Below are 15,698 nucleotides of genomic sequence, written 5' to 3' on the forward strand. Positions count from 1 at the left end.
AGAAGGAAGTTTACAAAACCTAAGGTGGAAAGTCAGATTACGTTCCACACATAAAGCTGAAACTCCCTTGAGTTACAATTTCCTCCTAGGAGTGGGTAGGAGAAAGAATAATCAGTTCAAAGAAATTATCAAAAATGTTTTTGATACTAAATATCAAAAATTTTTTCATATACTAAATATATGAAAAAAAATGAAATTAGGGGACAGATTAGAGAACATCCAACATAATCTAATTAAATTTCCATAAGAAAATAATACTGAGAATGAGGAAGAAACAATTGAAGATATAATAAAGAATTTTCCAGAAAGACACAAACTCAGATCTGAGCAGGAAAAATACATCTATACCTGGGTATATTATAGTGAAATTATAGAACATCAAAGACAAAGAAAAGGTTTAAAAATCTTCTCTGAAAAAGAGGTTTAAAAAGCTATCAACTAGAGAAGTTGAACTTGGTTTTGGTTTGTCGCCTCCAAACAAAGTGATAATAAATCAAAGTTTTCACAAGAAAAAGCTATTGCCATTTTTACTAGAACTCAATATGTTTTGAATAAACAAATGAATACTAACCAGCAGATCTAAGATAGTCTTCTGATCCAAAATCTGGGTTCTTAAATAGCAAATATCCAAACGAAAAGGAATACAGTCTTAACAATACTCCTAATGGCAGCATTTGAACTATTAGTCACTTTGAAAATGGATAGGAAGTTAAGTTTCCTGAAATTCTGATCATGCTTTGTACTGCTATAATAGATCTATAGATATCCTCTGTGATTTTAAGCACTATGCAATGCTACCAGAGTAATTTACTTACTACTTTCTTCTGGTCATATCCTGATTAGGAAGTTTTAAACACAATGTACTTCCAAACACATCACATCAAAACACCTTAGAGCTGTGGGACAGCTGTACTAATTAGTGACAGCACCCTACAACTGGCTGGATATAGTTTAAATCTATATATATTTGACCTAGAAAATGTCCTGATGTATTTAGTCCTTAATTTTCTCAGGTATAAAATGGAAATAATAATAAAAGCTAAATTTTATTTCAAGGATTAAAAAGGATATGTCAAGTGCTTTGCACAATACTGGCTCATAATAAATTGTAGCTGAACCTAGCTGTTACTAAACATTCTACTTATTTTTATTGTACTATTATTATTCTACTGCCTTCAGCTCCCATCCTCCTCTTTTCTCTCAAATCTTTCTGGCTTCTCCTTCAAGATCAGAAATTAAGGTGCCCACAGCATCAGTATCATCTAGGAATTGGTTAGAAATAAAGTTATCAATCCTCATCTTGGACCAACTGAGTAAGAGGCCCAGGAGTTTCCTTTAATAAGAGCTCCAGATGATTCTTTTTCTTTTTCTTTTTTTTTTTTTTTTGAGAAGCTTTTGCTATAGAGTGCGTGCACTCGCCAGAAAGACAGAGAGAGACAGACAGAAAGTGAGAAATCACCCCCCAGGGGGATGGCCATGCCACAATTCCTTCTCTTCCAGTCTCCTCTCAGAATCTTGGGCACGCATGCACATGTGCCCAGCGTGAGTTTAAGCCACTGGAGCCAGGCCTTGAGGCACAGTTGACTACATGGGAGTCCAGTGACATAGCCATTACACCAACTGCTGGTCCCGAGCTCCAGATGATTCTGATGTGCATGAGAACCACTGTTCCAGCCATAGTATCAGCAGCTGTTCTCAATGAAGAGGCTTTTGTACATGTGCAGAGAAGCTTTCAGTTGTCACAATGCTTGATGATCCATACTGACAATTGGAATAAGTAGGGATGCTAAGGGTCTAGAAATATTCACCTCCTAAACCTTCCCCTTTCCCTGCACCTGTTGAATTCAAGCATAATTTCCAAGACTTGTATTCTTCACACGTAATCTCCTTTACCTATTTTAGCTCAGACCATAATCTCTATTGCAACATGACTATATACATTATGCATACTTAATTTTTTTTTTGGAGAGGTTTTTGTGATAGGGCGCGTGTGCTCGCCAGACAGACAGACAGAGACAGAGAGACAGAAAGCAAGAAATCACCCCCAGGGGGGATGGTCACACCGCAATCCCTTCTCCTCCATTCTCCTCTAGGGATCTTGGGCACGCATGCACATGCACCCGGCATGAGTTTTAAGCCACCGGGTCTGGGACGAGAACTGTGGTTGACTACATGGGAGTCCAGCGACATAGCCATTAAGCTAACTGCTGGATTGACTACATGGGAGTCCAGCGACATAGCCATTACGCTAACTGCTGGTTCCTGAATACTTAATATTTTTGTATTTGCAATATCCCTGAAGGAAATTCTTACCTCTAACTTCTACTGTAGGGAGGTACCATTTATAGTGATTAAGACTATAGTAGGGTGGCCAGAATGCCTAGATGTCTTTCTCTTTAAAAAAAAATAATAATTAAGGATTTTATTTATTATTATTATTTCCTGACTGATCAAAGAACCCCAAAACTTATTCCCAATTCAACTTTAAAACGTTCATCAGAAGACTCAAAAAAGTCATGATCATCAGCTATAAATTCATAAAGTACTACTATGTAGAAGGAAAAGTTGCTTTATTCTTTAGTCTTTCAGAAGGCAGGATTTGGAGCCAAAAGTTTAGAGTAACAGAGTGCATTTTGATTGCATGTCCCCACTGTATCTCTTTCTCCTCTTCCTGTGACAGTGGCAGTCAAGGACCTGGGAATTTGGGATCACAGTCATCTCTTTCAATTTCTATGTGTGACATATAAAGGAGGATGCAATCATATTTCCAGAGCCTCTAAACTGTTTTCTATTTGATTCATGTTCTTCTTTATGGTTTTGCTCAAAAAGAACCTTGTTTCCTGCCAATTTCTGATGGCTGCCCTCCATCACCTGCCCTTTTGTTTCCCAGAAGCCCACAGGCCATTACACTGAGTATGCAGCACTGGCAGGGGCCATAACTTTGGAGGCACGAAGCGCAGCATGGGCTGATGAAGTACTCCTTGGAGTCTGCCCATCCAAACATGGAATAGATCCAAAGCTGGAGGTGATGACATCTTGGTCTGAGGTGAAAGGAGTCCATGCGACTTTGGATAGTTATGTAATAAGGGTGAAGAGAGGAGGTGGTGCATGAATGTGGAGGGAGAGCAATCCACCAGTAAGCTCTGGTTTCATGAGGAAGCTTTGGATCTATTTTGCATGTAATATTATACCAGAAAAGGCCAAAGATCCTGTGGAGGGAAAATACTAGTCATACAGCTCCTATTATTGGCACGAAGGAAAAGAACAGAAGATCTGTGCCTTTGTCCACTTATCTGTGAGTCTCTCTACAATTAAACTCTTTACTAGGGAGGTATCTCAGGCAGCCAATTAGTACATTCAACAATCCAATAAATAAACATCTTGGAGAACATTTATGGCAACATCCAACATATATTAAGCTATGATATCATAGGAGAAAATTCTAGCTCTGGTTATCTGCCTACTGTTTCTGTAGTTCAAAAGAAGAGAAGGGAAAGGAGGAGGAAGGATTGCAACATTTCTCAGGCAAGATCTACCTTGGCAGAACTGTCAGGCCTACAGGCCCATCTAAGTTTGGCCGATTTGTGGTGTCCATTTTTTTTTCAGTTTAACCAGGAGAACTCTGACTGGTGAACAGGCTCATTAATTAAATTCATATGAGAAACAAAATCCAACTAGCTCTTCATAATCTTAAATTTAGAAATTTAAAAAAAGCCAAAGAGAGGGACTAGCAGGTGGTGTGGTGGTTAAGGCAGTGGACTCCCACATGGCTGACCATGGTTTGAGTCCCAGATCCAGCAGCTTGAAAGTCATACCAGGCACATGTATATATGTGCCCAGAATCCCCCAAGGAGAAAATAGAAACATGGACATAAATGTCTATTGCAGCATTATTCATAATAGCCCAAACTGGAAATAATTCATAATCAAAAGCAGATGGGATAACTACGTTACAATATGTCCACAATGGAATAGTATAAACCGACAAAAATAAAGCACTATAACATGAAGCACAAAGGCTGACCCTCATTGACCCAAAAGAGTACGTACCAATGATAGCATTTACTCAAAGTTTCAAAACAACCAAAACTAATCTATGGTCTTAGAAATAGAAATCTGAGTCATGATTATCTTTTGACTAAGAAATTTCTAAGAGGGGTTAAAAGAAGGGCCCTTGGTTTTGTTTGGGGAGGGGGGAAGATTTTTACTATAGGGCATGTGTGCTCACCAGAGAGATACAGAGAGATACAGAGAGACAGAAAGAGAGAAATCACACCCCGGAGGGGGGGGGGATGGCCATACTATAATCCCTTCTCCTCCAGTCTCCTCTTAGGATTTGGGGCATGTATGTACATGTGCCTGGTGTGAATTTTAAGTCACTGTGTCTGGGACTCGAACCATGATTGAACATGGGAGTCCAGTGAAACAACCATTACACCATCTGCTGGTCCTGGGTCCTTAGTTCTATAGTAATGCTCTTTTTCTTGACCTGGATGAGTGCATTTACATGATAAAGATTAGTCAAGCTGTACACTTGTGCTTCATGGATTGCTTATTTTGTTTTTTTGCTAATAGCATATGTGTTCACCAGAGACCAGACAGAGACAGAGAGAGAGTACTCCTTGAGGGGGGTGGCCATGCTGTAATCCTTTCTCCTCCATTGTCCTCTCAGGAATCACCCAGTCTTAAGTATTTCTGCTTAGCAACATGGTAACAGACTAAAACCTAATGCTTAGAGGGAATCAACTGGATATTTTGTTCACTATTGAAATTCTGAAATTCTGATGTGTTGCTTACTGTATAGAATAAGCACTTTGTTCCATTTATGAATGAACAGGTCTCCCGGAGGCCCTCCCATTTCCATCACTCTCTACTGCAGTGACCCCTCCTGCCCTGCACACTTTGGTCTCCTGAATGACCCAGACTCTAAATTTACCTGCCCTATTATCCTACCAGGTAATGGTCTAATTTCTGTAATATATTAATAGATGCAGAGGTTTTAATAGTGTCAGTCTAATTATGTGCTACCAAACTTCATAATTTGATTTTTAAAAAGTCAGTTGAAGGGCAGCAGGCAGTGTGGTGGTTCAGGCCCTGGGCAACCATGGTATCAGACCCAGACCTGGCAGCTTGCTTTCTTACTTTCTCTCTGTGTCTCTGTCTCTCTCTCATGAGTACATATGCTCTATAGGCAAATTAAAAATAATACTACTAATAATCAATAAAATTAAATAATTTTTTAAAAAACAAAAAAATCAGTTGAAGACACAGTTTCTTCACCCAAACCAATAACTAATTGTACAAAATCCATGTTCTTGTGAGAGGCCTAGGAAGATGAAAAATAAGGAAGGGCAAAGAGAATTTTTTCAGTGACTCTCCAGGCAAACTCTGATGGGAAGGCATGTTACTGTGGTGCTCACTGTGGTAGGAGGAACTTCAACAAGAGCAACCCTGCATATTCCCCACATACTTAGGGGATCTTCGTATCTATAAAAATATCAAATCACATTGAGGTGAAACAGTGAAGCAGGAGTACTCATACTAAAATTTTGAGAGATCGTTTTGACTTTTTATGTGTAGTAGGCATAATAATACTATCCCTAACTCCTAAAAGATATCTGTCCCCCACATGGCTGACCATGGTTTGAGTCCCAGATCCAGCAGCTTGAAAGTCATACCAGGCACATGTATATATGTGCCCAGAATCCCCCAAGGAGAAAATAGAAACATGGACATAAATGTCTATTGCAGCATTATTCATAATAGCCCAAACTGGAAATAATTCATAATCAAAAGCAGATGGGATAACTACGTTACAATATGTACACAATGGAATAGTATAAACCGACAAAAATAAAGCACTATAACATGAAGCACAAAGGCTGACCCTCATTGACCCAAAAGAGTACGTACCAATGATAGCATTTACTCAAAGTTTCAAAACAACCAAAACTAATCTATGGTCTTAGAAATAGAAATCTGAGTCATGATTATCTTTTGACTAAGAAATTTCTAAGAGGGGTTAAAAGAAGGGCCCTTGGTTTTGTTTGGGGAGGGGGGAAGATTTTTACTATAGGGCATGTGTGCTCACCAGAGAGATACAGAGAGATACAGAGAGACAGAAAGAGAGAAATCACACCCCGGAGGGGGGGGGGGGGGCGTACCTATTATTCCAATCCCTTCTCCTCCAGTCTCCTCTTAGGATTTGGGGCATGTATGTACATGTGCCTGGTGTGAATTTTAAGTCACTGTGTCTGGGACTCGAACCATGATTGAACATGGGAGTCCAGTGAAACAACCATTACACCATCTGCTGGTCCTGGGTCCTTAGTTCTATAGTAATGCTCTTTTTCTTGACCTGGATGAGTGCATTTACATGATAAAGATTAGTCAAGCTGTACACTTGTGCTTCATGGATTGCTTATTTTGTTTTTTTGCTAATAGCATATGTGTTCACCAGAGACCAGACAGAGACAGAGAGAGAGTACTCCTTGAGGGGGGTGGCCATGCTGTAATCCTTTCTCCTCCATTGTCCTCTCAGGAATCACCCAGTCTTAAGTATTTCTGCTTAGCAACATGGTAACAGACTAAAACCTAATGCTTAGAGGGAATCAACTGGATATTTTGTTCACTATTGAAATTCTGAAATTCTGATGTGTTGCTTACTGTATAGAATAAGCACTTTGTTCCATTTATGAATGAACAGGTCTCCCGGAGGCCCTCCCATTTCCATCACTCTCTACTGCAGTGACCCCTCCTGCCCTGCACACTTTGGTCTCCTGAATGACCCAGACTCTAAATTTACCTGCCCTATTATCCTACCAGGTAATGGTCTAATTTCTGTAATATATTAATAGATGCAGAGGTTTTAATAGTGTCAGTCTAATTATGTGCTACCAAACTTCATAATTTGATTTTTAAAAAGTCAGTTGAAGGGCAGCAGGCAGTGTGGTGGTTCAGGCCCTGGGCAACCATGGTATCAGACCCAGACCTGGCAGCTTGCTTTCTTACTTTCTCTCTGTGTCTCTGTCTCTCTCTCATGAGTACATATGCTCTATAGGCAAATTAAAAATAATACTACTAATAATCAATAAAATTAAATAATTTTTTAAAAAACAAAAAAATCAGTTGAAGACACAGTTTCTTCACCCAAACCAATAACTAATTGTACAAAATCCATGTTCTTGTGAGAGGCCTAGGAAGATGAAAAATAAGGAAGGGCAAAGAGAATTTTTTCAGTGACTCTCCAGGCAAACTCTGATGGGAAGGCATGTTACTGTGGTGCTCACTGTGGTAGGAGGAACTTCAACAAGAGCAACCCTGCATATTCCCCACATACTTAGGGGATCTTCGTATCTATAAAAATATCAAATCACATTGAGGTGAAACAGTGAAGCAGGAGTACTCATACTAAAATTTTGAGAGATCGTTTTGACTTTTTATGTGTAGTAGGCATAATAATACTATCCCTAACTCCTAAAAGATATCTGTCCTACTTTCTGGAACATGAAAATATGTAAATTTACATTACAAAGGGGAATTTAGGTTACAGATTGAATGAGGGTTGCTCATCAGTTGATTTGAAATACCAAGATTATCCTGGATTATCCAGGTAAACCCAATGTGATCACAAGAATCCTTAAAAGGAAAAAAGGAAAGAGAGAGGCAGAAGAGAAGCAGAGGAGTAACAGTACTCAAAGGATCCAACATTACAGGCTTTGACACTGCAAGAAGAGGTCGGTGGGCCAAGGAATTTGGGTAACCTCTATAAGAGAGAGTAGGTAAGGAAACAGATTCAGCCCTTGAGGCTCTAGAGGAAACACTGCCTAGCCACCCTCTTGATTTTAGCTCACTGAGACTCATTCTGAACTTCTGAAATGCGGAATTGTTAGATAATAACATTTGGATTACCTTTTTATTTTTTTTTTTTGAAGAGGTTTTTGCTATAGGGCATGTGCGCTCGCCAGACAGAGAGAGACAGAGAGACAGAAAGCGAGAAACCACCCCCCAAGGGGGGATGGCCACACCACAATCCCTTCTCCGTTCTCCTCTCAGGATCTTGGGCATGCACGCACACGTGCCTGGCATGAGTTTAAGCCACCGGGTCCAGGACTCGACCTGCGGTCGACTACATGGGAGTCCAGTGACATAGTCATTACGCTAACTGCTGGTCCCATCAAGCCCCTAAATTTGCTGTAGAAAACTCATACTTATGTTAATGAATTGAAGAAACTGCCGTGGATCATCCAAATAACTGATAATATGGTTTGTATTAGCTATTGGACAAAATTAAAGGGAACACACATACATCCAACACACACACACACACACACACACACACACACACACATGCACACCTATAAATTTTAGTCATTTTCATTTCTGCACATGATATTCTCCTACTAATTTGATACTGTTATTAGAATTCCAGGAGGAACCTGGATAACAAGGGATTGGTTGCAGTTGCTGTGAGTTAATTGAGAGATACCAGAATGCCCACACAGGTATTGTCTGCATTGCCTGGGGATAGGATAGAATTGTGCAAGTGGAGAGGGAAAGTTTGCTTACTCTCTGGTAAAGAGGATATTTTCAGGCGAAAATTGTCCTTTTGCTGACAAAGTTAGTGGTTTGCAGATTTGCAAAACTTGCACATAAAATATACACAGGTGCAAGTAAATAGCTGTAGACAAAAAAAAATGATACAAGTAATTTGAGGTTGCTTGGAGAGAGCCAATTAATTAATACCATCCCCAGGAATATTGCAAAGCCAGTCTATACTATCGTGGTTAAAGTAAACCTTGCACTGAATGGCAACCAAGGGTGGTCTTAGGGAGGCAGAAATATTCACGATCCTCATCAGTGAGCAGATAACTCAAATCACTCTAAATAAACATCTAACTCAAGTGAAAACATGATTACTATGTAAACACAGCTTTTAGCTACTGCCACATAGAAATACCTTCTTTGTAAAGCCAGTGTGCTTATTCTCCAGATGCTACAGGAGTCCTCCACTCTCATTTCCAACAGGGCATAACCCCCAAGTCCTTCCTACATAGAAATTTTGGAAATGCCATAAATCACTAGGATTTCAAGGATGATTTTATTATATTTTTTAATAATCACATAGTAAAGGAGAGAAACAAGTGGTACATTGGAGCAACAATGACATGCCAAGAAGTTGGGTACAAAATTAACAAGATCACTGCTATGACTTGAATGCGTTCCCCAAAAAACATGTGTTGGAAACTTAATCCCTAATGCAACAGTGATGGGAGGTAGGGCCTAATGAGAGGTGATTAGGTAATAAGGGCAGAACAAAAGGATTAATGGCATTATCCCAGGAGTAGGTTTGTTATAAAAGTGGGATTTGGGCCCCTTTTACTCTCTCTCCCTCTCCCTCCCTCCCTCCCTTCTTCCCTCCCTCCTTCCCTCCCTCTTTCTGTCTCTCTCAACACTTCTGATTTCTGCTAAGGAATGATGCAGCAAGAAGGCCCCTGCCAGATGCCAATGACTTCATTCTGGACTTCCTAGTCTCCAGAACTGTAAGCAATAAATTTCTGTTCATTATAAATTATCCAGTCTCGGGTGCTCTGTTATATCAGCAAAACCAGACTAAAACAATTGTCTTTTGAGAGAAATAACAAAATCAACACATTGTGGCTCAAAGCCGATTTACATAAGTTTGACTTACAAATGAGACACAGGTTAGCAAGCCCTGGGTATAAGCAGATGTAGGGTATTAGCATATTAAAAGAAATATACACCAGTTAGAGACTGACCAGAAAGTAAAGCATTACAAAATAATAATAATAATGACAGAGAAGCAACTGCTGGTAATGTTCACTCAACCACTGTCAAGAAGAGAGAGTCCATCGGCTCACAAAAAATGTTAAATCTGTGTGCCAGGCTCATCCATGAATAGATATGACTGATTTATTCCATCAGGTTCTGATCTGACTTGAAAGGTAGTTTAGCTAACTCCCCTGGTTCTCATTATATGTTTGCCATGTAATTTTTGGATTGCACTATGACCATAGGAATAGAATGTGCTGATCAGCAGCCAAGAACACTTTATCTGCTTAAAAATGCTTATAGTCTCTTCATATATTGTTTTTCTGACTTAAATGATGCACCATCTTTCTACCTGATTAACAGTCGCCCCATAAAAGCTCCAGGAGCCATGGGCTCTTTGTCTTAAGGAGGAGGATTTTGCTAACTGTCAGTTGGAGGGAAGTGGTCATAATTCCCAGTGGAGCACTCGTCTTGCCCACAAAATGATTGGGATTACTTCAGCCTTCTTTATCTGTCTAGCATAATGTTTGTGTCCCAGGAGCACTACCTGTTTTGTTTATTTTTTTTCAACTAGCTACAAGCTAGCTGCCACTGAAGATATTTTCTAAGTGAAAACCCTAAGCGCCACTGTTCTAAAACATCTCATTCTTCCATCTGCTGAGAAGTTTGTACAACTAAGTAAACATCAAGGAGAGACCTTTTTCATGAATAGAAAATTAGAGCATAAAAAAGAATGGGCTAGAAATTAAAGAGAACAGTCTAGAGGGGCTTGTGTCGTGAGGCAAAGGATGGCCAAGTTACATGAGCCTTTGTTCTTATTCCAGCTCAGCCATATGCAACAACCTTTGGGGTCTAGGGCCAGTGAGGATCAAATCTGATGTATGTGTCCTGCCTAATAAAAATACAAATATCTATGACTCAAGCTTTTACTTTTGATTTTTTTATTATAATGCTTTTTAAATATATACAAATATAAACCTGGATATAAATCTTTTATGCTCACACCACTGTATAGTTACAGGACCAATATAATTCAAAATAACTATTAATTTTATGCAACAGATAATGTTACTTTAATGAAATAAAATCACTCCTTACTCTGTGAGTATGGTACTGAGTGCCAGAGCACGAATCTTTTTGGTTTGGCAGCCTGTTCTACTATGCACTATGAGAGAACTTAATGTTCCCAACTCAGTTCTTTATTTAAGTTACTATAAAACCTTTGCTCACAGCATGCATCTTGATGCCATTGGCCTTCACTAATGCATTAATTTTTTGTCTCTGTTCTTTTCCTTTCCACTAGAGGCCAATAAACTTGTAAACATAAGTGCCAACGCCAACACAGAAATTATGTGGCAATACTCAGGTAGCCATCTGATGATCCAGAACGTGTTTATATTGATGTGTTAAAAATTAAACACGATTTTAAAATGTATTACTGTGAATCTGCATGCTCTACTTTTGAGTAACCAGTGAAATCCACTCCCTTGACTGACAGCTCCTTTCTCCTAACATACATGAAATACGTAAAACATAAAATCATTGTTTCCTTTCTGCTTTCAGCTCACAAAATGGTCCAGGCCACCCTATGCCCTTATCTTGGATTTGGCACTAAAAAGCTCTGAGTTTCTATTCAAGCAAGGTTACATAAGTTGTCTGGGGTATATTCACGTAGCCAGATTCATCTTCTCAAGCAAAGATAAAAACTGGGGAAAGAATGAGATTCAAGTCCTTCTGTTTCGCAAAAGAGCAACAGCCTATCATTTGGAGCAGCACAGCTCACAGGCCTGGAAAAATTCCTCGAATTGTTTATTTTTCCCTGCTTATGACTGCCAGAACTGAACAACTTACACCTCCCTTGCATTCTACTCCATTTTCTCCCTTCCCTTGGAATGCAGAGTACATTTTTTTGGATAGAAGGGAATAAGCATTAAAATTTTACAATTTTTTCTTTTACTTTTTCTTTTTTTTTTTTTTTTTTACAAAATTAAAATACTGGTTACAATAGCTTCTGACATATCTACATCAATTATGCATCTATTTGAATAATTTGGGGATAGAGTAGGGGTGCTGACAATGCTCCCCATGGCCAATGAATGCTGTTTTCCCAAATGCCCACTGGTTTCAAATGCCATCTTTACCATGTATAAATTTCCATATAAATACAGGTCAACTACTGGACTCTGTGCTGCCACGCTAAACAACAGATCTGTTCCCAGGAGTGTCTGTTTTCAACACTGTCAACAGATAGTTACTTCTAGATCTATCTACTTGCTTCCTAATTTTTCTTTCATAATTTTACTGTTTTCCTTTATCTTTGTTCTCTCCATTTGGGGAGATTTCATCTTCTTCTTTGAGATCTGCAATTTAGTCTTCAAGGCTTCTTTTGAAAAAGAAATTAGTATTCACGATTGATAACAACAGTTTCTTATCCTTCCTCCTTTGTTACACAGCCTGTTATTTTGAGGCTGCAATAGTCTCTAAAATGTCTCTAACAATAATAAACTAGAATGTTCTTAAGTTCTCCTCTGTTTCCTGGGTCCCTGGTTCTAATAGTTTCCCCACCTCTAGCTTTTCAATTTTGTTACTGCTTTTCATCAAATAGTTGGATATTCTTGCTCGTCTCCATGACTGTGGTCTCATTTCTTCCTATTCTCCAAAAATTCTTTTAAATTTCTATTTCTTACTGCATCATTTTATTTTCAGCACTGTTATCAATGTGTAGATTTTTAAGTATTTTTTATCATGTTGACATATGAAGAAAATTCACGTTGACATCCTATATAACTAATTAAAGTTTTAAAACAAAATTTGGGAATCTCCTTTAAATAATATGGGCAAAAAACATTATTTTGTAGGCAAGAGTAAATGTTCAAACAAATGCCCATTGAACTGAAATGGTCATCTTTATCATATACCAAAGTTCTCTAAAATGTCAATTTATTTCAGAATTTTATGTTGTATCAAATCTATCAATCTATTCCTTTGTCAGCAACACATTGTTTTAAATTAATTACTATTTTAATTGCTCCCATTTACCCCGTGGATATCCACTTCTAAGTAGGAAAGGGTTGTGAGAAAAAGGAAAGTAATAATACAGATCTGCCACGCAACTTGCCATTTCTTTTCTTCCAAGCAAGCATTCTTGGTGAACAGAGAAACAAGTGGTTACTTAAGATTTACAGCCTCTTCTCAAGTTCACGGTGACCTGTATCTTGTCACAAATTACATATAACATACAATGTCTTAGTTGATCCTCAAAAATAGTTTTTAATATCTTTATTCACATCATCATTTTCCAGAAGAAAAGTTAAGACCTAGAGAACTTAGGTGACTTATTCAAGGTTATCCAACTAGCGAGTGGCAGGACTTGAACTCAGATCTCAGACTCCTACTACTACACAATCCGAGCCACTTTTCATCCACAACTAGCTTGTCCTTCTGCTCCAAATGAATTAGAAAACAAGTCCATTGATAATTGTCCACTTGGGGAAGGCAGACCTAGGTCTTCCAACTACGTGTGCAAAACAAGGCAATTCAAACATCATGACACCATCCACCAGGGTGGACACAGCTTACTGATACCTGGGGGCCTACCAAAGGCCTTGACACACACAGACTTTTGTTTGCTTTTGTCTATACTTCACGACACCTACAAGACAGGCCACAAGTCAAATAAAAAGATTTTTTCAAGTTTGGTACATGACAAATACAATCATGGATAAAAATATGTTATCAGGAAATAGAGACAAGAGGAAAATATAGAAATGAAAATGTTTACATTAATGAGGCCATCTGACAGAAAATCATTTTAAAATCTAGTAGAGTATCATTGTTTTCAAAGATGTTAAAAGTAATAAAATAATTTGTATTTATTTAAGAAAATGAACACTCAAAATGGCATCCTGGATTAAAGAAAAAACAGATTGTCCTCTGAATTGTATGTCTATCTTTTAAAAAAAATATATTTTGTTAGATGGTGCGAATGTTTGCCAAAGAGAGACAAAAACAGAGAGGAAAAGACAGAGAAGGGACGAACGTACCCCACAATGGGATGTAGTCTTGCCACAATCCCGTCTCCATTTCTCCTTTTGTGATTTTGGGCATGCACACACGCACGCTGTGTCTTTTCAAGATGCCCAGATCTGAGACTCTTATTGCAGAGTCAGCCATGTGGGATCCAGTTGCCTTAACCACCATGCCACCTGCCTGGCCCTTGATTTATCTTAAGAGTTTAATTTCTCCTTTTGTCCACCCTTTAAGATCTAAGAATGTGTAAAATGACCAAAAGGAAGGAATTAAAGAACAAAGACCTGGGTCATAATTACTAAAGAAACAGCTGGAGGGGAAATACCATAAAAACAACTGAAGAAAGGAATCAGAGTGAAAAGAAAGCAGATTTATTCTGATTTCAACTACTGTCAAGAGCAAAGGGCTGTAAAATAAGAGGAAAAACTGATTTGAGTAAGTATGAAGACTGAGGAGGGTAGAAAAGGAGATCAAGATTAGCTAGAAAGAGAAAGAATACAGGGAAGTAGAAGAATTTTAAAAAAAGAAAGAAAGGAAGGAAGGAGGGAAAGAAAAAGGAAGTTTATCAAAGAGACAGGGAGGTAAAGATAACAGCTGAGGTTTATGGAATATGTTGGTTAGATATAAACATGATTATTTTATGCTTAATTCCAGATGGCTGCTACGAATGTGAAATAGGCACCATTTCTAAATGCCCAAGACGCAGAAGCCACACCCCAAGAAAAAATAAAAATTAAACTTGGTCCATCTCCAGACTTTCATTTGCCTTCCTCATTTCCCAATGCTCATCATTAGTTTCAAACTCAAAGATATTTATGCTAATTGAATTACAAAGGCTCAAAGGGTGGGAAATTTTAGCTTAATCCCCAAAACCCATGTCCCAGAAGTCCAAGGTCTCAGACTGGCCAGTGATTCATTGACCAAACCCAAAGCAAAAACAGTTTTGTACAGCTTAGAAATAAGGAACGGTCACTGGCAGGTCTTTCATTACCATATCAGATCATTTTCTAACTAGCCTGCTGTGAGTTGTTGGATTCTCTAGGGTTTTCATTTATTTGACTTACTATTTATTATTAATTAGTGCTTAGACCTTGTATAACATTAAGTGTTTAACTTAGAGAAGATTAAGTCATGAGCTATCTTTGTCCACAGGTGATAAAGTTAAATGTCCAGTAAGAAGATAACCTCAGAGCTTATCATTTTATAGGCCTCCTAGGACATGAACACTTTGGGATGCAACTTTACCACCAAATGGCTGCATTCATTCTTTCACCGACTATGTATACTTCTTTCTCTCAGAGTCACCTTTACTACCCTACTATTTTCCTCATCGATTAACTTAACAAATCTTTGACATGTACTCAATATTTATTTGCATGTTTAAAGTTTGTGCTTTGACAACATTTATTACTACTATAATAATGCATATTTATTGATAGCTTACTATGTGTCTGACATTGTATTGAGCATTATCTCTTAATGTGTCTAACAATCCTATAAATTTGGGTAAGCTGAGGCCTAGAGAAGATAACTTTTTTTTTTTGGGGAGAGGTTTTTGCTATAGGGTGCATGTGCTTGCCAGAAAGACAGAGAGAGACAGAGAGACAGAAAGCAAGAAATCACCCCCTAGGGGGGATGGCCACGTCACAATCCCTTCTCCTCCATTCTCCTCTCAGGATCTTGGGCACACACGCATACGTACCCATTGTAAGTTTAAGCCACCACCAGGTCCAGGACTTGAACCGCGGTTGACTACATGGGAGTCCAGCAACATAGCCATAACTCTAACTGCTGGTCCTGATAAGTAACTTTTCAAGATCATCCCTGAGTGTAAGGATTAGAGCTCTGGACTGACTTAGTAAGAATCATGCACTTTT

At 38.5% G+C, this 15,698-nt stretch overlaps 1 long non-coding RNA gene across 3 annotated transcripts in view; it reads left to right on the forward strand.

Moving 5' to 3' along the window:
- Positions 1–14,544, forward strand: part of LOC102495814 (uncharacterized) — a 23,243-nt gene extending 8,699 nt beyond the window's left edge. The window contains exons 3-4 of one of the 3 annotated variants that reach the window (XR_336612.1): positions 2,891–3,046; positions 4,838–4,951. This is a non-coding gene — a long non-coding RNA (uncharacterized LOC102495814). Of the gene's footprint in view, positions 1–2,890; positions 3,047–4,837; positions 4,952–14,475 lie in introns of those variants that run through there. The other 2 variants (XR_001371442.1, XR_001371440.1) reach the window with 2 other exon arrangements.
- Positions 14,545–15,698: the final 1,154 nt, after the last annotated feature.

Source organism: Tupaia chinensis, unplaced genomic scaffold (assembly GCF_000334495.1).
Source record: "Tupaia chinensis unplaced genomic scaffold, TupChi_1.0 Scaffold140218_1, whole genome shotgun sequence".
Classification (NCBI taxonomy): domain Eukaryota; kingdom Metazoa; phylum Chordata; class Mammalia; order Scandentia; family Tupaiidae; genus Tupaia; species Tupaia belangeri.